General features: G+C 43.9%; 1 long non-coding RNA gene and 1 pseudogene across 1 annotated transcript; one reads left to right on the plus strand and one right to left on the minus strand.

The window, feature by feature from the left end:
- Positions 1-529: 529 nt before the first annotated feature.
- LOC123075841 (uncharacterized) lies at positions 530-4,209 on the minus strand. Its single transcript, XR_006436215.1, has 3 exons — positions 4,045-4,209; positions 1,305-1,464; positions 530-1,042 (listed from the first exon to the last, which is right to left on the minus strand). It is a non-coding gene; the product is annotated as an uncharacterized lncRNA (long non-coding RNA).
- Positions 4,210-5,046: 837 nt separating this feature from the next.
- Positions 5,047-20,598, plus strand: LOC123075842 (anthocyanin 5-aromatic acyltransferase-like; annotated as a pseudogene).
- The last annotated feature ends 1,309 nt before the right edge of the window (positions 20,599-21,907 follow it).

Below are 21,907 nucleotides of genomic sequence, written 5' to 3' on the forward strand. Positions count from 1 at the left end.
AAAGGTGGTTAAGTTGGTTGTTTGGCTTACTAGCTACCCATTAGACATTGGTTCAAGTCCACTTTTAAGCATTTTATTTATTTTTTCTTCCCCACCTAGACTAACTAGCCATAAATTGGGAGAGATAATAAATAAGTGAAACTCTGGAAAGAAGAGTATGGGTGGAAGACCGAAGAAGAGTGGGCGGGGTTTGCGATCGAGGGGGAATGGGGGTAGCGATCGAGGTGGGAGGGGGGACGGGGGTAGCGATCGAATGAGGGCATGATCATTCAGTAATATTGCTAACAGTACCAAATATATATACTATGAACGACAATCTAACAATATTGATTTGGCATTGTAAATATTAATACTTTTTTCTATAAGTTTGATCAAAGTAGAGTAACTTTGGACATATCTAATATGCGGACTAAATAGAACCGGAGATACTAGCAGCCCAGCAGTGCCATTACCGAGGCTTGTCCTGATTGTGTTAATGTTGATAGAGTATCTCTCCTTTTTTAGGGGAAGACCATCATGGCTAGCTTTATTAATATTAAGCACCGATTACATCATCCATTAAAAGTTAAAAAATAAAAGCAAGAGGTGAGTCCAACCGCAAGTTTGGTTGATCAACACGACCATTCTGCGCTAGCACATGATCTACCATATTAGAATCACGATTACAAATGCTCTAAAGCGACCTTCCCGAATCCAACTAAAAGTAACAGGTATTCCTCCAGAATTGGGCCTGGCACCATCGAATGCCCCGCGTTTTGTTGCAGAGTTTCTGTAAGAACCATGCAGTCCGATTGCACCCGGATTGCATTACAACCAGCTGTATTTGCAAGCTTCACACCCTCCACCAGAGCTGCAGCCTCAGCCGACAAACATCATCTACATGATGAAGCTTAGGTGTCGCTGCTGCAATGAACATGCCAGTACTATCTTGCAGAATTGCTCCACATGCCCCCATGTTAGCTGATAGAGTAACTCTCTACAACTGGTGGTGTCTAATCGAGCGAGTTGGTTGAACCAGCACTGAGCCCAGCCCGCAATCCACCTGATGAACGCATCTCCTCATTTTAGTTCAACCCCATATATATAAGATCAATGCTTCTTCCAAGCTAAAACCGCTGCTATATTTTACAGTAGCAGAGAGGAAGAGATGCCTTACTCTGAGCTTAATTCAATTGTGTAGAGAATAAAATAAATTATAATACAAACAATCCAAGATAAACTCAAGTCCAAAAATTTCAGAATTGTTTAAAATCAAACTTGTTCACAAGCACCAAATTAACTTACGGACTGTTTCCAACCCTTACCAGCACTGATGCCGTTATCTGATGCTCCTAGATATGCAGGTAAGTACATTTTATTTTTTCAAACACTAGCTTCATTGGCAGACAAATACATTAATTTGGTTCCTCCTCCTTTTATAGACAACAACCTTAGTGAATGGCGCCACTTGGATTAATTCCTCCTCTTGTTCACATGGAAAGAGAAATATTGTGTCAGCACGTCACTTGTTTGTTACGCTTGGCTATTTAAATCATAGATAGATATCTTTTCAACTGATTGACAATGATGGTGACCTCAATTAATTCACACCTACTCGAATTTGTGTCTCGGCCTTACTGGTCCGAGAACCTTCACTGCGCTCCTTAAATCATTATAATTGAAAATGATTTATCCCATATATTTGAGCCCGATGATAATTTCTACATGACAATTTTCAATAAAAAAAGTGTGACCTAAAATAATAGAAAAACTTGTCACGAATTAATCATTAAAATATTTACTCATCAGTAAGAATAAATTGGACTTTACCAGAAAATTAATACTCTCCCTTGGTTCCATATTTTTTGTCCCGGGACAGTTCAAATTTAAACTAAAACCACAGCAAGAACTACGGAACGGATTGAGTAAGAAACTGGAAGGTGCATAGCGTTAATTTTTTTAACTCGGTATTTCATTTATAAATTGAAGCTTTAATTTGTTGTTTATTTTTAGGTCGTGACGCCGCTTATGACGACACCACAGATGCTATGTCTCCCCACTTGGGATCTCCCACGCCAATCACACCAAAAGCCTCGACGCCTACTCGTCGTAGAGGCTGCCAGTTGGTGATTGCAGACCGCTCGGCATCTATAATTGATGACTCCATGGCGGATGCGATGCGTCGTAAGGCTATGCGCAAACTCTAACATCTTAGCCAGTCTACTCCTTGTAGAAAATCTCTCATATCTTTCTCTAGTTCGCGCTTGGTTTTGAATATATCTTGCTAATATTGGAGTGGCCTTGGGAAAGATTAAAGGTGAATTCCATGTGTCCATAAATTTACTATTATATTAGAATAAGACAACCAATAATCTTGGTACACATCTAGTTATTTATTATTAGAATAAGACCATCTACTCAGAAAAACGAGTACTAGAAATATTTATTTGGCCGGCCACTAGTCTTAAATATATACTGTTTTCTAATCTTATTTTACTACCATCCAATTTAATTATACATATTAGTATATCCATATTCAACTCTAGTCTAGCAAGTGAAAAGGCATAAAAGCCAACCAACTTCCTGTTTGATTTTTTAAAAATTCAGCACTTTATTTATATATGGAAGCGTTAATTTGTTGGGTTTTTTGGCAGCCGCGACGCCTCCATCTCACTCACGCCAATGCCAGCTCGACATAGTGGCCGCCATTCACTGGCTGTGGCTGGCTTAACATCTACTAAGGAGGACTCCGCAGCAAAGGCGATGATGCGTTGTTGCAAGGCTACACGCTACATACAAACCCCGACATCTCAGGTGGTAAGACTCATCCTACGAAATCTTTCCTTTATTTCTCTAGTTTGCGCTAAAACTCGTACGGATATTTCCTTTCTTTTTCTAGTTCACGCAATTGTTCGAGTCCAGTTAATATTAGAGTAACTTTTGGGAAAAAATAAGAGTGAAGTTTATGTGTCAATCCATAAATAAATAAATTTTACTATTAGACTGTGACAAGAAAAACTTTGGGTACTCCTCTGATAATTTATTATTGGAAAATGATTTTCCACCTACTCATAAAAATGAGTACTAGAAATATTTATTTGGCCGGCCACTAGTCTTAAACATATATTGTTTTCTAAACTAATTTCACTACCATCCAAGTTAATTATACATATTAGTATATCCATATTCAACTCTAGTCCAGCAAGTGAAAGGGCATAAAAGCCAACCAACATCTTGTTTGATTTTTTAAAAATTGATCACTTTATTTATAAATGGAAGTGTTAATTTGCAGATTTTGTTGGCAGCCGCGATGCCACCCACGTCACTGACCCCGATGCCTACTCGACATAGTGGCCGCCATTCAGTGGCTGTGGACGGCTCAACATCTATGAAGGAGGAGGACTACATGGCGAAGGCGATGATGCATCATTGTGAGGCTACACGCAAACCCTGACATCGGGCAGTAAGACTCATCCTACAAAGTCTTCACTTTATTTCTCTCGTTTGTGCTAAAACTGATATTTCCTTTCTTTGTCTAGTTCAGGCATTGCTTTGAGTCCTGTTAATATTGGAGTAGCTTTTGGGAAAGAATAAGATTCAATATGTAAATAAATAAAATTAGTATTAGAATGCGAGACAAGATAAACTCCGGGTACCCCTCTGATGATTTATTATTAGAAAATGACCTGCCACCTTACTCAGAGAAACGAGTATACGAGAAAGCATTTAATGCAGCAACATCTCAATAATGCAGAGACCACAGTGATTGATTCTCAAATGCCCGGTACATTCCTAGAGAGAGACAATTTTATTAAGGACGGATGATGTTGAATTTTCAGCATGGAATTGGAACGTACCCCGGCCAAACATACCCCGGCATAACTCTGTGCTCTCTCAACAAAATTCCGTCAATATTTGTACATACAATACTGAAGATCAGCTAATAGGGGGCATACAAATCATTAACAGCGGGATATACCCATCTATAAACAGTGGAATATGCAAATCAACAAATCAGCTAAGCCAGCTCACAGTCGTAAAAAACAATCCAAACGGTTAGCTCACCGGGGTAGAGAGCGATGGAGGTCGGTGGAAGTAGGGCGTGTAGGAGAAGCTCGTCCGGCGGGAGGGGAGGAGGTTCTTTGGCTGGAGGCGGAGCTTGGTGCAGTCGTGCTGATGATTCCGAGCTTGAACCGGCAGCCGCACAAAGACACCTCCCTGGAATAAGAGTGCGCGGTGGCAACGGCTCGTTGGTGTGTGTGGCCTCTGCATTTCACCCAATTTTTTTTTGTTTTTCAGAATATTCGCCAGAATTTGCTAGGGTTCAAGTAGTATATATCTCTCACTAGTTGGGCTTTTCAGGGGTCCACGAACTGAATGTCCATAGCCCACAGAAAAGAAGTGGGAAAAGACTGATATTATGCGAAAGAGCAAATTATATTTTTACCCCCCAAAAAATGCAAATTGTATTTTTGTACACGGCCGGTCAAAAATATTGTTTGACACGAATGGAGTATGCTACTCTCGTGCGACGCAAAAAAAGAAGAGAGATGCACGATGCAAATGTTAAACCACTTAATTTTTTTGTGCTATATATGAATTTGTATTTACAGAACCAGCTGATACTTGGACAGGTTGAATAATATATAGTCCCTCCATCCCGTAATATAAGAGCGCTTTTGATACTCTCCGTCCCATAATATAAGAGCGTTTTTAACACTAGTGATGGATGAAGTAGAGTTTAACCTTTTCTTTTGTATCACAAGAAATATATTGTTTATAATTTTTCAGGAAAAGGTCTCTCCGGTTCCATCAGAAATGCGAGTCCGTCCGCCTTTGTTTGGGAAACCGAAATCAATCTCCGATCCATGACTGCTCCTCTCTGTCAGTCGTGAGCTTATTCTGCGCAAATAAAGACATCGACATATATCAGATCATAAAAAGTAAAGTGCCAAATAATAATACTGGAGCCATCTCTTGCTGCCTGCGTGGACCTCGACTAGCCATCAGAATCCTTCTTAAAGCTGAGGCCCTCCTGGTCCTGGCCGGTCACACCACCAAGCTCGTTCGTTCGTCTGCGAGCAGTGCAATGGCGACGACAGTGAAGCTGGCCCCTCCGGAGGAGGACATGGTACTCAGGCTGTGCGCGCTGGACATGCCGTGGGTCGTGGTGCCACCCATCCAGCGCGTGCTCCTCTTCGACGATGCCGGCGGCCAGCTCCCGCCCTTCCCTTTCCTCGGCTCCCTCCGCGCGTCTCTCACGGCCACGAGATGGACATGCCGTGGGTCGTGGTGCCACCCATCCAGCGCGTGAGGTTCGTCGTCGCGGAGATGGACGACGCGGACGCGAGAAAGCTTGCCGCGGACGCGGACCACGAAGTGGACGCGTTCAGGGCGTTCACCCCGGAGCTCCAGACCGATGCCCTACCCGCGGAGGTCCTGGCCGTGCGGGTGACGCGGCTCAAGGGCGGGGTCGCGGTCGGCGTGGCGGTGCACCACGCCGTGGCCGACGGCCGGTCTCTGTGGAGGTTCCTGGAGGCGTGGGCAGGGGCGTGCCGCGGGGACGACGCTGTCCTGGTCGCGGCGCCGCCGACGTTCGACCGCCCGGACGTCGCGCTACCTGCCGGCGGCGAGGAGCTCGTGAGGAGCACGCTTCGCAAGTACGCGCCCCATCTGCCACTGGTATGTCCCTGTTGGAATTTCCGTGTAGAAAATTGTTCATCAAATTTTCCAATTGTTGTGTGTCTAATTCTGAAACTAAATTGAAAGTACTAAAAGGGAAGAGAAAAAGAGACGGTCCTACGTACCTATCACACGTACGTATGTGCTTCCCAGAGAGATGTATATATTTACTAGCAAAATGGTCCGTGCGTTGTAACGGAAGAAAAAAATTACCGCACGCTCTTAAATTACAAAAAAAAAGTCTATAATATGAGAATTTGTAGCTATGGCCCAAATAAAGATGGTCTTAGCCTACAAAAGCGCAGTTCAAGATTCCACAGGTATTCTATTTCAAACACGGCTTGCATATAGATTTAATCCGTACAAAGTAACGGACAAGTGATCATGCATTTATTCATGTTATGTGTGAAATGGGGTATTGTTATGGGCCGGTAAAGGAAAACGACAAAACCAGACTATGACACATTAATTAGCACACTACGGAGACGTGTGCATCAAGGGCAGTTTTCAGTTTAAGCATCACCAACTTAGTAACTCTTGAACACTTTTTTCACATGCATATTTCTTAAATATATGAAGAGTTGTTAAAAAGATATAGGATTTTTTAAGCATAAAGATAATTTTTTCTGAAAAAGAACATTTTTCTATGGTCTCATGTGGACGCAGGTACTTGCGTCCATATTTCATCACTATTTCTTGCCATACATGTCATAGGTATGTGTCCATGTTTCATCATTATTTATATCTTGTCAAACATGTCTTTTATTTTATTTTTTGCCGTGCATGCCTCCTTTTTACTTTTTGCCATGCATGTCCTCTTTTTCTTCTTTCTTATATATAGGAGAATAGCACAACATCTCATCTTTATCGGATCTCCTCTGCATTTTCTCTTTTATTTCTTTTATAGCGGACATCCCATCTTTATTGGGTTCTTCTTTTATTTCGTGTCATGCATGTCCTTATTTATTGGGTGTCTCTAGCAAATTTATCTTCAATTCCGCGTCCAATCCTGATTTTGCTGAGGTGTTCATCCCCAATCCGAATCACTACCGGTATGAAAGAAAGACGGATAATGCATTATTGATTAAGATTACACCATAGATAGTACTTTTTTAAAATTATTAACAGGTAAAATAACATCATATTCAGATTCTACATATTTTTCTAATCAAAATTCATATATAACATGTTAAATTTGTAGTTACGATTTAGAAGATATGATTATTTTTTAAAACATTTGATATCTACTGTGGGTTTAGTGTCAGAAAAATCACGGGGTTTTCTATAAAATAGCATGACGGACTAAGAATACCTATTTTTTTTATTGGTAGGTATAGATCTCCCGCAAAAAAAAGGATGTATATATTTATACTAGCAAAAAGCCCCAGGCATTGCAACGGATATAAATAACCCAAATGATAAGTGGCACACGTGTGGCATGAACCAATTCGATCCTGAGCTTTTTTACAACTAAAGTTGCCGCCCGAAAAAAAACAACTAACCCAAAAAAACCTTAAACTTGCCATCCAAAAAGAAAAGTTATCATGCTTGGCAACTAAAGTTGCCATCCTCGCGTCATTAAACTTGTCATAAAATATGTTTGGAGTTATCATGTGCCAAAAATAAATCTAAGAGTTCGTGTGGTATTTGAAAGTTACCTGTCATGGTGAATAACATGATTTTCCAATTAAATTGGTTGAAGACTATTAATGATCCACTTTCTAAGGATCCCGTTGTATTCCAAAAGCTGGTAATCTTCTTCTCTACTAATAAAACCTACTCCTTCTACTCGCACTTAAAAAACCGGATTATATGTAATAAGTTGTTGATGTTAAGCAACCCTGCGTAAAAATAATTACAAAAATCTAAACATTTATGCATCCGGTAGATTAGTGGCTACTCCTTCGATGCGAAAATAATTGTACATCATTCGCATATCTGTAACAGCAGCTTCAAATAGATCATATATTAATTTCTATATCTCGCAATCCCTATTAACATTAATTCATATTTATACTTTCCCACTTCAAAAACATGATGGCCGGAAAGTAAAGATTTTACAATGCTTGGCGCTCTTTTGTTGACACGGCCAGTAGTAGGAGCACACCCTCCACGCCAACCTGACCACTTCCCTAGACATTATTATCGTGCCTCGATGGGGAGCAGGATTAGGGTGCAAAGCTGCGGGATAGATGATATAATGGAGGAGAGTGCTCCCCCTCCCCCCCTCCCCAGTGAGCCCCAAATATCTTCTCCCTTAAGAATTTCTTTTCAATATTCCACTCACTTTTAATTATTATATATGATAATGTATTCGTCAGATGTGGTCGGCATGAATATATTAAACTATCAAACAAAAGGGAGCAAGTAATTATAATCTCGATGCTCATCCGGAAAAAAAATATTGTAATTGATGCACGATCTAGCAACTTCCGGTCGCTCCACCACAACATCTAGAAACACCCACTATCCACCGTGTGCCCCTTATCCACGCAACACTCGCCATTCGCTCCACCACAACATCTAGAAACACCCACTATCCAGCATGTTCCCCTTATCCATGCAACACTCGCCATTCCTCCTCATCTTCTTCAACCTAATGGTGGTGCGCCCTCCGGCCTACACGCCACCACTACATACAACACTAGTGGCGTCTCCGTTATATGAAACGCTACCACCCACTGGTAGAAAATAGGCCTTTAGTCCCGGTTTGCAAAGGCCATTAATCCCGGCTGTGCAACCGGGACTAAATATGCGCGACTAAAGGCCTCCCCCCTTAGTCGCGCCTCCTACGAACCGCGACTAAAGGCCCGTCCACGTGGGCGCCAGGAGTCCGTCGGGGCGGAGGACCTTTAGTCTCGGTTCTTGTGGCTAACCGGGACTAAAGGCCTCCTCCGCAGGTTTAGGGTTTTAGCCCCCCTAAACCTGGTTTCTTTTTAATTTGTAGTGTTTTATTTCTTTTATATTTTATTTTGTGTTTTATTTTAATTTTGATGAAGTTTCAGTACATATATTCTACGCTACTATAAACATGCATATGGAATTTCAAACAGGAAGAATTCAAGAGGAATATATAATATATATTCAATCTCGGGTGACCATATACAACTTCGAACAAGTTTCCATACACAATTAGGATGGATGACCATATACAACTTCGAACAAGTTTCAATCTCGGGTATGCATATAAATGTGTTCGTCCTCGGTATAGTGTTCTCCTTTAGGATTGATGACTTCCCTCATGAAAAATCCTGCTAATTCATCTTGAATTGGTCGGAAGCGAGCTTCTGGACTAAGCCTCCTCCGCAAGTTATCCGTCGCCTTCCGCACGCTATCCGATGCCTTCCGCTCAGAGGTGTGTCTCCGGATGTTCTCACAAACATAGTATTCACATAGATTGGTCCCCGGTGGCTGCTTATCCACATTAACTAACCTTCTAAAATCTAGCTCATGTTTGAATTCACCGACAATTTCTTCTGAGAACCGTCTCCAAACCCTACCGGGGAAAGAAAATTAAATGAACAAGGGAGTTATTAGTTACTTGATATTAGGAAATGAACGAAAGAGACCGATCGATATAGAGCTCAAATGATTGAAAATAATTACTTTTGCAGCATCTTTCTCATGTCAGCCCAACGCTTTGAATCCGAATCCATAGAGTCCATGATTAGAACTCTGGAGGTGTGAAGTTCAATATTTAGCAGAATCCAGTGGAACCTGCGGACACGTTACATGCACAGTCATGCATAACTCATCGATTAGACATACCATGCATGGAGTAAACAAAAGAGAATGGGCACAAGAGAGAAACACTCACCCAAAATGGTAAGGAAATAGAATATGACTTTTGAGTTGATGCTTTCTAAGAAACTTGTACAAGTCTTTCTCCACGTCTTCGGGGTGATTTTGTAACACATGTCCATTAACGATATGTGGGTCAATGAATCCAACATCATGGATGTTTCTTATTTTGCATTCCCAAATCTTCAATCTGCATAATAGCGTACGCAACAATATAGTTAGGACAATATATATATATATATATATATAGTGCAGGCAATGAAGAACGAGATGAGGTAGAAATAAATCACTTACAGAACGTAGCAACACAGGATAGATTTGTCGAGCTCGCGCAGATTGAACAGCTGGAACAATTCACTCATATGAACTTGTACAGAGTACCGTTTGGTGTGATGCTCCTCTGTAACATCCGCATAAACATATTCTTTGCCGGCCCATGTTATGAAATGCTTGTACCAACGTAGCAGATTTCGCATTTGTGGTGGTAGACTCTTTTCCCGCGCAGGCTCGACGAGAGGCCCATTTCGCACATATTGTAATGCTATCTCACATACTGGCGCATCCTCAAGGCCTAACGAGGCACGAAGAGTCAAACCCATCTCGGACGCTAGTTTCATGGCACTCGCTACAGTCAATCCAAGTGCTGCCGCAGCTGCTATGATCTCGGGGTCCTCTTCCGGACCGGCTTTCACTATGAGCGGGGGGATCGATTGTTTATTCTGCATCCCGAGCTGGTCAACTTGTTTCCTGCTTTTTTTACTTTCTTCTTTCTCCTCCTTCAATATTTTTGCTTGCCTACGAAGTTCATGTCCATAGTCGTCAGGCATATTCAGCTCGGCTTGGGACGATGTCGTCAAAAAATCCTTAGCCCACTTCTTTTGCTTCTCAGTGAATACTTGCTTGGGCTCAGGCTCTTTTATCGCCTTCGTATCCGCCTTCCATTTCTCATAATGAGCAGACGCGGCCAATTTGGTTTCAGCTTCACTAAGTTCCCAAGGCCTTGGGAGGAGAGGCTTCAGTGATGGCTCCGGTACCCTTGTGGTCTTAGGTACATAAGGGTCCGGGTTAATAGTCCAGGAGCGGGTTTCCTTGCTGTCCGCCTGCTTCTGCTTCTTCGCCGGAGGTGGATTGGGGGGCGTCGTACCCGCCGGAGGAGGATTGGGGGGCGTCCTACCCGCCGGAGGAGGATTGGGGGGCGGCGGCTGCTTACCCGCCGGAGGTTGTGGATCGGGGGACGGCGTCGAATGGCGTGAAGGAGGTGTAGGTGAACCACCACGACCACCACCACCGCCACCACCACCACCACCACCATCGGAGGGGGGTGGACTTGTTAGCCTTGGCGCCTCGCCTGGAAACACTATGTACTTCTTTTTCCATAGAATGATCTGGCGCTTGACATCTCCAAGTCTTCTCTCCCCTTCGGGTGTAGCTTTGTCAATCTCCAGGTCCTCAAACTCTTGGACTATGTCTTCCACCGTGACACGAGCATAGCCATATGCAATGGGGTTGTTGTGGTGGAGTGCTCCAGGTGTACAGGGTAAAGCACTGCCGGTAGCTACCTTCGTGGAAACGTTCCCCACGAGATAATGCAGATCACATTCTTTCATCTCCTTTACATCATCCACGGGGTAGTGAGGCTCCGGTGCACGAATCTCGATCGTCGGTGCATTAGCACCAGGCGGGGCATCCGTGGAAGCCACGCTGCTTCTCCGCTGCTGGCTTCCGCGATCCGCTTCATGATCTTCATGCGGCCCTGCAGCCGATTTTTCTTTTACTAGTTCATGCACGGTCTGCTTCAACTCATGGAGTTCCGATGCAACCTTCGCCAAAAGATCTGCATCCCGGTCCGTCTTTCTCTTACGGCTTCTGTAACAGTACGGGTCATTGTCCTGGGAAAACCCTACTTTCCACGGAATTCTGCCTTTGCCTCGTACATGTCCTCCGTGTTCATCATTCCCGAGGGCTGTTGTCAGTGCGTCTTTCTCTCCGTTGAACTTGATCAAGCCCTCTTGAGCTTGGGTCATTGCGTCAATAAGGGCTTGGGTGGGAGCAAACTTTTTCTTCCGGTGAACACACACCCCTGTCTCCGGGTCTAGCGATCCCCCATGCCCGTACCACCAGCTTTTGGCCCTTGGGTCCCATCCCTCTGTACCTAGAGGGATTCCTCGCACCCTCAGGTCCTCCTCCATCTTCTGCCACTTAGGCTCCGAAAGGCGGTATCCTCCTGGCCCCATAATATGATGGTACTTTTTCTTACTCGCATTATCCTTATTTTTTTTCGATATTTCCTTGAAATGCTCCGATTTCTTTTGCCTCACAAATTCTGGCCAATCATCTTTCAGTTTCTCATGTTGTCCATTGAAATCCGTAGTCTTGCCCTTGTTGACATAGTCACGGGTTAAATTTTTCTTGAAGTTCCGGAATGCTTCGGCCATCTTCTGAAGAGCGAACTCTTTAACTAGCCTCCTCCTCTCACGTCCACCCGGAACCTCGTTACCGAATTCATCGACTTTGTTGTATTCCGGAGGTAGAATGAAATGTTCCATAAGCTTTCTCCAGCAATCCTTTTTCGTTCTCTTGTCGACAAAACTGAAACCAAGACGTGCCTTCTTTGGCTCCTTCCATTCCTGGACGGTGATCGGGACGTTGTCTCTAACAACGACTCCGCATTGGTTGATAAACTTTGAGGTGTGCTGTAGGGGCTTGCCGGTTTCACTGACAAAATCAATGGTATATGTTTCTCCTGTTTTCATCGCCTTGGATTTGCCACGCTTTGTCGTACTCGATCCGGCCGAGGGCTAAAAAAAGAAAGAGAGTCGCGCGCGTTAATACATATGTATTCACATTTCAGTAAGTTTGTATCACGAGAGGCTCAATGTATATATATACCTCGCCGGAGGTGGTTGCTACTTGCAACTCGAGATCGTCGTTTGTTGACGGTTGACCTCCGTCGACAATGTCCGTTCCTTCACCTTCTTGATCATCGACAATGTTTGTTCCATCGTTCAGGAAAGAAGAGACTACATCCTCTTCTTGCTCATCTTCTGAGCCCGGCACATAAGGAATCTCGTTGTTTATGATGCCCATTAAATAACGTTCAGCCTCCGGATCCCTAAGCGGCTCGGCTCTATCGTCCGCCATATGTCACTCCTGCATGTAGTAAAAATTAATTAAGTATAAAGGAATTAAAAAATAAGATTAAGTGGACATAGAGGAGGAGCAGCGACGGTTGAATGATTAAGAGCTATTAATTTTTGCTTTCATTTCAGCCATTTTTTGAAAACAACAAAAACAGAAATACTTTAGATGTCAAACTGCATGTATAAGGTTGAAAACATGTGCCAAATGTTTCACTGAACATTTTGAGGTATTAAACATAATTTTTGGATAATTATTTAATTAGTTATGCCATTTTCTTTTTCCTTTTCTTTTATGACCAGAACAGAAAATTGATGTTTTTTTGGTCAAATTTATACAATTATTCTCAAATAAAATACCATTGTGTATATTTTGTTAAGACAAAATTTTAGAGCTCAAGTTTGCTCAATTTGAGTTAACAGAATTCAAGTTTCCGCACGGGTTAACAGAATTTGAGTTAACAGAATTCAAGTTTCACTGAACATTGTGTATATTTCTCTCTCTGCTCTCTCTCTCTCGCTCGCTGACGGGTGACCACCAGCACGGGCACGCACGGCGGCGCCGTTTCCGCACGCGCGCGAGGCTGGCAAGGCGTGCATCCAGTACGCGGCGACGAGGAGGACGGTAGGCGGCGGCGGGCGAGAAGGCGGGCGAGAAGACGACGGCGGCGGTCCCCTCTTCTTCTAGGCACGCGAGGAGGACGGCAGGCGGCGGCGGGCACCTACCGGAGACGAGGGCGGCGCGGAGAAGACGAGGGCGGCGGCGCGGAGAAGACAAGGGCGGCGCCGCGGAGAAGACGAGGTCCTGGATGCGTTTGGTGGTTAGCGCGGAGAAGACGAGGGCCGCGGAGAATATATAGGGCAAGCCTTTAGTCCCGGTTGGGGACACCAACCACGACTAAAGGTACCCTTTAGTCGCGGTTGGTGTCACGACCCGCGACTAAAGGTTCTTTCGCGCCGTTTTCGTTCCCGCGCGGAAAGAGCCTTTAGTCGCGGTTCATGTCACGAACCGCGACTAAAGGTCCTTTTTCAAATACTTTTCATTTTAAAATCTACCATTGTCATTCCGTATTGTTGAAATCCACCATTGTCATTCCGTATTGCTCGTCCACCTTTACCCCACCTCCTGTTAGCTTGAACCATTTGCACCGGAACAAAGGGACCTTAAAGGAGGGTCCATAGTCAAGTTCCCATATCTCCTCTATGTAACCATAATATGTGACCTTTTGCCCATTCTCGGTTGCTGCATCAAAGCGGACACCACTGTTTTGGTTGGTGCTCTTTTTATCTTGGGCGATGGTGTAAAATGTATTCCCATTTATCTCGTACCCTTGGAAAGTCGTTATAGTCGAAGATGGTGTCTTGGCCAACATGTACAGCTGATCTCCAACATCATTGTCATTCATTAAATGTTTTCGCAACCAACTGCCGAAAGTCTCCATGTGGGCCTTTCTAATCCGGGATTCAGGCTTCCCCGGGTTGTCCGAGCGTAAAATATTCTTGTGTTGCTCGAAGTACGGAGCCACCAAGCTGGAATTTTGCAGAACTGTGTGGTGTGCTTCAGTCATAGAATGACCGTCCATACATATCGTTGATTTCCTTCCGATCGTGCCTTTTCCACTTAGTCTCCCCTTGTGCCGCGATTGAGGAATACCAATCGGCTTAAGGTCAGGAACATAGTCAATACAGAACTCAATTACCTCCTCATTTCCACAGACCTTGACGATGCTTCCTTCTGGCCTAGCACGGTTACGAACATATTTCTTTAATAGTCCCATGAACCTCTCAAAGGGGAACATATTGTGTAGAAATACATGACCGAGAATGGAAATCTCTTCGACTAGGTGGAGCAGGAGGTGCGTCATAATATCGAAGAAGGATGGTGGGAACACCAACTCGAAACTGACAAGGCATTGGACCACATCGTTCTGTAACCGTGGTAGATCTTTTGGATTGATTACCTTCTAAGAGATTGCATTGAGGAATGCACATAGCTTCACAATGGCTACTCGAACATTTTCCGGTAGGAGCCCCCTCAAAGCAATCGGAAGCAATTGCGTCATAATCACGTGGCAGTCGTGAGACTTCAGGTTTAGGAACTTTTTGTCCACCATGTTTATTATTCCCTTTATATTCGACGAGAAGCCAGACGGGACCTTCATACTGCTCAGGCATTCAAAAAAAATGACCTTCTCTTCTTTGGTAAGAGCGTAGCTGGCACGACCTTGAAACCATTCCGGATGCCGGTCATCTGGGTCTTTCAAAGGTTGCTGGTCCTGCCGTGCTTCCTTTGTATCATTTGTCTTCCCATACACGCCCAAGAAGCTTAGCAGGTTCACGCAAATATTCTTCGTAACATGCATCACGTCGATTGCAGAGCGGACATCTAGGACTTTCCAATATTGTAGCTCCCAAAATATAGATTTCTTCTTCCACATGGGTGCGTGCCCGTCAACTCCCCGCGGAACTGATTGTCCGCCAGGACCCTTTCCAAAGATGACTTTCCAATCCTTGACCATATCAAATATCTCAGCACCAGTACGTTCCGCAGGCTTCGGCCGGTGATCTGCCTTGCCGTTGAAATGCTTGCCTTTCTTTCTTACGTTATGATTTCGGGGAAGAAATCGACGATGACCCAGGTACACGTTCTTCTTACAATTACCCAAACGTACACTTTCAGTCTCATGTAAGCAGTGCGTGCATGCATTGTATCCCTTATTTGTCTGTCCCGAAAGGTTACTGAGAGCAGGCCAATCGTTGATGGTTACAAAAAGCAACGCTCGTAGGTCAAATTCCTCTTCTTTGTGCTCATCCCAGACACGTACACCAGGTCTGCCCCACAACTGTAAAAGTTCATCAACTAATGGCCTTAGGTACACATCGATGTCGTTGCCGGGTTGCTTTGGACCTTGGATGAGCACTGGCATCATAATGAACTTCCGCTTCATGCACAACCAAGGAGGAAGGTTGTAGATGCAAGAGTCACGGGCCAGGTGCTATGGCTGGAGCTCTGCTCGCCAAAAGGATTCATGCCATCAGTACTTAGACCAAATCTTATGTTCCTTGCGTCAGCTGCAAAATCTTTGAACACTCTGTCGATCTTTCTCCATTGCGTTCCATCAGCGGGGTGTCTCAACTCCCCGTCGGACTTACGGTCCTCTTTGTGCCATCGCAACGACTTGGCATGCTTTTTGTTTCTGAATAGACGTTTCAACCGTGGTATTATAGGAGCATACCACATCACCTTGGCGGGAACCCTCTTCCTGGGTTTCTCGCCCTCAACATCGCCACCAGGGTCATCGCCTCTGATCTTATAACGCAATGCAGTGCATACAGGGCATTCATTCAAATTCTCGTATTCACCGCGGTAGAGGATGCAGTCGTTAATGCATGCATGTATCTTCAGAACCTCTAAACCTAGAGGGCAGACAACCTTCTTTGCTTCGTACGTACTGGCGGGCAACTCGTTATTCTTCGGAAACATATTCTTCAACATTTTCAGCAAATTTTCAAATGATGAGTCAGCTACACCTTCCCGTGCGTTCCATTTTAGCAAATCCAGTGCGCAGCCCAGCTTTTTCAGACTATTATCGCATCCTGGGTACAACGACTTTTTGTGATCCTCTAACATGCGATCCAAATTCTCCCTCTCCTTGTCAGTTTCGCAGCGTCTCCGTGCATCAGCAATGGTCCGACCAAGATCATCAGCGGGCTCATCATGTGCCTCTTCTTCACCTTCACCTAACCCTTCCCCACCTTCAGCATCATCCTCCATGAAAGTATCATCGAAATGATCATGATAGTTGTCATCGATATCATCCCCTTCTTCATCTTCTTCCATTCTAACCCCTCTTTCTCCATGCTTGGTCCAACAATTATAGCTTCGCATGAAACCGTGCCGAAGCAGGTGCATGTGAACGTCTCTTGAGGAGGAGTAACCCTTCTGATTCTTACAGACAGCACATGGACAGATAATAAAACCTCGCTGCTTGTTCGCATTTGCCACTACGAGGAAATCTTTCAAACCCGTAGTGAACTCGCCGGAGAGTCGGGGACCGTACATCCATTGCCGATTCATCTGCATTATTATTATATAAAGTATATAATTAACCATCATGCATTTGTTAAACTAACTAGCTAGAAATAATACAAATTAAACAATGAACTACACACATGCATATTTTATCAATGACACATGAAAGGTTCAAGTTGCTAACCGCGATCGCGGAGGAAAAATAAATGAGAAAGCTCAAGTGTGGCTCGGACACTTCATATCATGTTTGTTTCATGCTCTCGGGCATTTCATCGAACACCTTGTGTGCATAGGAGGAACCAAAAGCAAACCCACCACCCCCCTTCTGAATATTGTGAATAGAAGTGGCACCAATTGTGGCTAAGTGAAGTGAGCCGAGTCCTATATAGGGATGGGCCTTTAGTCCCGGTTGGCCAGGCCAACCGGGACTAAAGCCCCTCCCGTCCGCCAGCTGTCGACCGAGCGCGCTGGGCCCAGATAGTTGGTCGCGGGTCTCCTCCCGAACCGGGACTAAAGACCCCTTTGGTCGCGGTTCGATTATTTTAGGGACTAATAGGGGCGTATGAAAGCCTCTTTTTCTACTAGTGACCATGTAGGATCCAAAAGCTAGCTCGGGCTTAACAGTTGCCGGCGTTCTTGTATTGTGGGATGCCACTAGTATTGGCTACATCGGTGGCATTTCTATAGCGTAGACGTCACTAGTGTTTTTCTCCTGGTGGGATATATGGGTCCCGCACGGTGGTGGCGTCCACCTTTATACGCACGCCACAAGTAAGGTCTTGCTGGTGGCCTGCTGCTATTTTGGATTGCCGCGGGTGTTTCGTCAATTACCTGCAGGGGCGGAGCTCTTTGAGCTGAGCCTGTGGCACAGGCTACAGGGTCCGGAAAAAAATTAGTGCTAAATATCAGGTATTTGGCCCGGTGCATCAGGGTGGGCCAGCAAGAGTGCTAGAGGACCCCCTTTGAACCAGCTGCCCACGTCTCACGTATACACGCTCGCAGGCCTTGCCTTGACGCACGCACGAAGCCTTTCTCTGAAACAAAAAAAAAAGTGCACGCACGAAGCCAGCTATTCATCCCGCGTCTTCCACTCGAAAAAACAAACAAATCCCATCTCCTCATCTCATGTTCTGTGTTCTGTCCCGAGCGCGGCGACGATACGATCAATCAGATTCAAATCGATCAGTTCCGAAAGATTCAAGACAGCACGGATCCGTTCCTGATAGATCCGAACGTACGCGCTGCAGCATCTAGTCCTAACGATCTGAAGCAGCCGGCAGCACGGATCTGTTCCTAATCGATCCGAACGTACGCGCAGCAGCGGCCGCCTTGCCTGACGCTTAATACTGCAGCGACCACGTGCCGCGTCGTAAATTTCTCTTCCTCACATAGCAATGTGCTTTTATTTTTATTTATTTATTTTGTCTGGATTACAGGCATCTCTTGGTTCGAATTTAACTCTTTTCTGTGTTGTTTGTCCTAAATATTTTTTAGGTTGCGACAATTGTATGTGTGAAATTATGGCTAGTGGATTAAACCTTATTTTATTCCTTATTATGAATTGGGAGGAGGAGATTCAATGTGATCCCGGCAAAGGGAGATTGATAGAGTATTAAGTGATGATGCTATTTGTTATGTGGAGAAAGAAGAAACGGAAAATGTCATCAATGATCACGTGGTTGGGTATTTCATGGCTTGGAGGACTAGATTATACTAAAGGTAGTTTTTAAAATTTTAGCAAATTTAAGTACTTTGATTTGGGCATTTTATTATGTTCTACTTGAAAATTTGATTCCAGTTTTTATATTTTAGGTTAATGAACCTTGATATGTGATGATGTGTTTTAATTTGAGAATGCTAGACCTTTTCAAATAATTTTGTCATTTGTTTAGCATTATATTAAGCAGTTTGACTGTTGTATTTTGTTTTTATAAATAGACTTCTATTATGTTTAGTAATCCGTATTACAAGCTATGAAACACAGCATCCAGGCTTGAAATTTTTTCCCATGGTTAAGTGGTGCATCAGGGTAAGATTAGCTCCAGCTCCACCCCTGATTACCTGTGACGTCTTATTTAATCCGCACGCCACTAGAGGAATATCTACTATAAACATTTTACTACTAGTGAAATCATGTACACTACCATATCGCTTAGGACTAAATTAATGAGAACTGCTCTTCCTTTGAGAAATTGTAATATCCCTTTCCAACTGCTTGGCCTCTTTTGCAAACGCTCCTCGACATCACAGCCAAATTATTCAGCATACTAAGCAGCCTCATCTTGGGCTTCTCCAAAAAACAACAATTCACTCTTGTAAAAGTTAATTTTAAGACCCAAAAGTTGCACGAACGCTGATAGTAATAATTTTAGGTTCATAACCATTTCAAGGTAGCCTCTGACTTACCTGTGATGGAAGGACGTTATAGCTGCTATACCACACAACAACCGGACACCACACCACATGCATGCTCCCCCTCTCCTCGCTCTCCTCCCAACCCGACACCACATCATAAATCTCATCACATGCATGGTCCCTCTCTCCTCTCTCTCTCTCTCTCTCTCTCTCTCTCTCTCTCTCTCTCTCTAACCTTATCAATTTGTGAATAGCTTTGCATGGCTCACTCCGGCATCATGTCCGTGGATCACGTCCAGACATAAAAACGGACATCTATCGGAGACATTTGCGGATTAGCTTTGGAGATGCCCTTAGAACACTAACAACGGTTCGATAAGATAGGGACATTTCTTCACAAACTTCCGGGACAAAAGAAAGAAAAAAAAATCACCCACCCGCAAAAAAAAAGAAGAAAAAAAGACATTCTTTACAAACTGAAACTACCGCTCTTTCGCTGCAATGTGATTCACCACCTACGTTCTCTGAACGGACATTGGCATGAATAAGTAATGTCTATCTAGAGAGCACAATTATGCCCTCAACAAGCTATCAGAACAGCGGTAAGTCTACATATGGCAAGACATCTCAGATAATCTTTTATCTAAACTATTCACTTTACAGTTTCGTTAAAAATATTTGGCCAGTACCGATATTAACATCCTCGCATTGCAGGCCAACCCGCAGTTCGGCAGGAACCCAATCAATATGCCTCGCCGAACGTTCACCCTCGCAGCGCGGCTCATCCACCGCCTGAAGCAACGCATCGTCAATCTCACAACCTCGGTTCCATCAGTGCACCCACCATGGCGGTGCCGTCAAGCTTCGTGGCCATCACTGCGCTCACCTGGGTTTCCTTTGTCCGGTCCAAGCACCTGGACACCATCTCCGACGCTGACGACGTCTACCTCCTCTTCTTCTTCGACTGCCGAGGGCGGCGCGGCATCGACCCGCAGGTGAGCGACAACTACTTCGGGACATGCATCACCGGGTTCCTTGTCAAGGCTACGACGTCCGAGCTCCTCGCGGAGGACGGGGTCGCTGTGGCGGCGGCGGCACTTCAGGGGGAGGTCCGGCGGGCGGCGGAGAACCCGGTCTCCGGGTGGAACTGGTTGGACCTGTTCTCCTGGTTGCCACAGGACCGGCTGGTAAACGTCTCTGGTTCAACGCGGTTCCCTGCGTACGAGGTGGCCGACTTTGGGTGGGGCGCGCCAAGCAGGACGGAGCTAGTCAGTGTGAACAACGGGCAGGTGGTACTCATCGCCGCGAAGGGGGGCTGCGGCGGCGTGCAGGCGTCTGTGTGCATGCATCCGGATCACATGGATGCGTTCAACGCACATTTTCTGAATTGCTTGGTTGATTAATCATGAATTGATACCCGTAGTCATTTGCCGAGTCAGATTGCTTTATTGGAATGTTTCCGAACAGACACGTAAACTACTATCAAATTTGCTACCTATTTGCATTATTAAAACTAGTCACTAGCCCGTGCCACTGCACAGGCTAGCATCACACATAGTTATGCTGAGTAGAAATTTATCTAAAAATAATGATTGTACTGTTTATACGAAACAGGAGATATGTAAGGAATTTCTATTCGTATATAGCAAACTTGATTAATATTCCTTCAATAGTTAATACGTTGGCGATTATACGCATGCAGAAAATTTCAACCATTGTTGTGTTCTTTTAGAATCGACTTCTCTTTACCAATAGCTCAGATATGTGGTATTTTTCCCGTACATTATTTCACTTCAACTATACTTGAATTTGGAATGCCAGGTCATCATGATCAATCACCAATGACCACACTAATATAGATCGATATATGTGTTGAAATAAGCATCAAGTAGTTTGCAAAACGGTTGTCTATTTTTCACAAACATAAATATGGTATAAAAAAGCATGTATGTGAAGCATTAACCATCGCTTACCAAAAGTATGCAACTTAAATAAGAGAATATATCCGTACATTTACACTAGGCGGAAATCTCTACCACCAGCCTTCACTGTCATACTTATTAAATTCAGGTACCAACTTGTATTGGAGTATATAGAAGATTGAACTGCATAATTACACGGTGTGATCTATTTAGTATAGAATTTCCATAACTCCCGAAACACAATAGATCAGCATTAGATACGAGGCTTTCACCTGTAGGCTTTCACATGTAGAAATTCCATAACTCCCGAAACACAATATACTCATTAATTTATATGGGGAGGTGGAACTGCAGTTTTTATAGATATGTGCATAACTTACAGAGGCTTATATATAGCTCATGGAGTTATAGTAGCTCACCTGTCACTGAGCTCCTCTGGACTACCTGAAAGAAAAGAAATGAAAATGGTAGCATGAAGGCTGAAGAACATACAGTGCTGCATGCCATTCATTTGCAGGAACAACTTATTGATGCAATACAGATATTTAAACTTCTTGCTTATATGTTTCATATAACCCTTCAATTTTTAGTGCGCGTGGATAATTTTGTTGGATGTTCCCCTGAAACAAAAAAGAAGATTAAGCAAGTACACTGGACTCAACATGTTCCCTGATAAGATGGAATAAACATTGGATTAACTATTGATAGTTCGAGTTAATCTCAAATTATATGAAGCCAAAATATATTTTTTAAACTACGCATTAGATACAATGAACTACTTGGCAGAGTGGTTGGAAAGTCTCTGTAGTTAGGTATCCTATTCTTTTCTAGCTGCACAAAAGGTATTGCACAGAAAAAACATGTACAAAGAAGAAAATGCCAATCAATTACCTAATCATGACATAATTTATAGTGTCATTTTCTTTATGATAGTTGAGTATACTTCTCTGAAATGTGCAACACAAAAGATTATACATTGCATTGTAAGGCCTCTGCTA

Source organism: Triticum aestivum, chromosome 3D (assembly GCF_018294505.1).
Source record: "Triticum aestivum cultivar Chinese Spring chromosome 3D, IWGSC CS RefSeq v2.1, whole genome shotgun sequence".
In the NCBI taxonomy this organism is placed as follows: Eukaryota; Viridiplantae; Streptophyta; class Magnoliopsida; order Poales; family Poaceae; genus Triticum; species Triticum aestivum.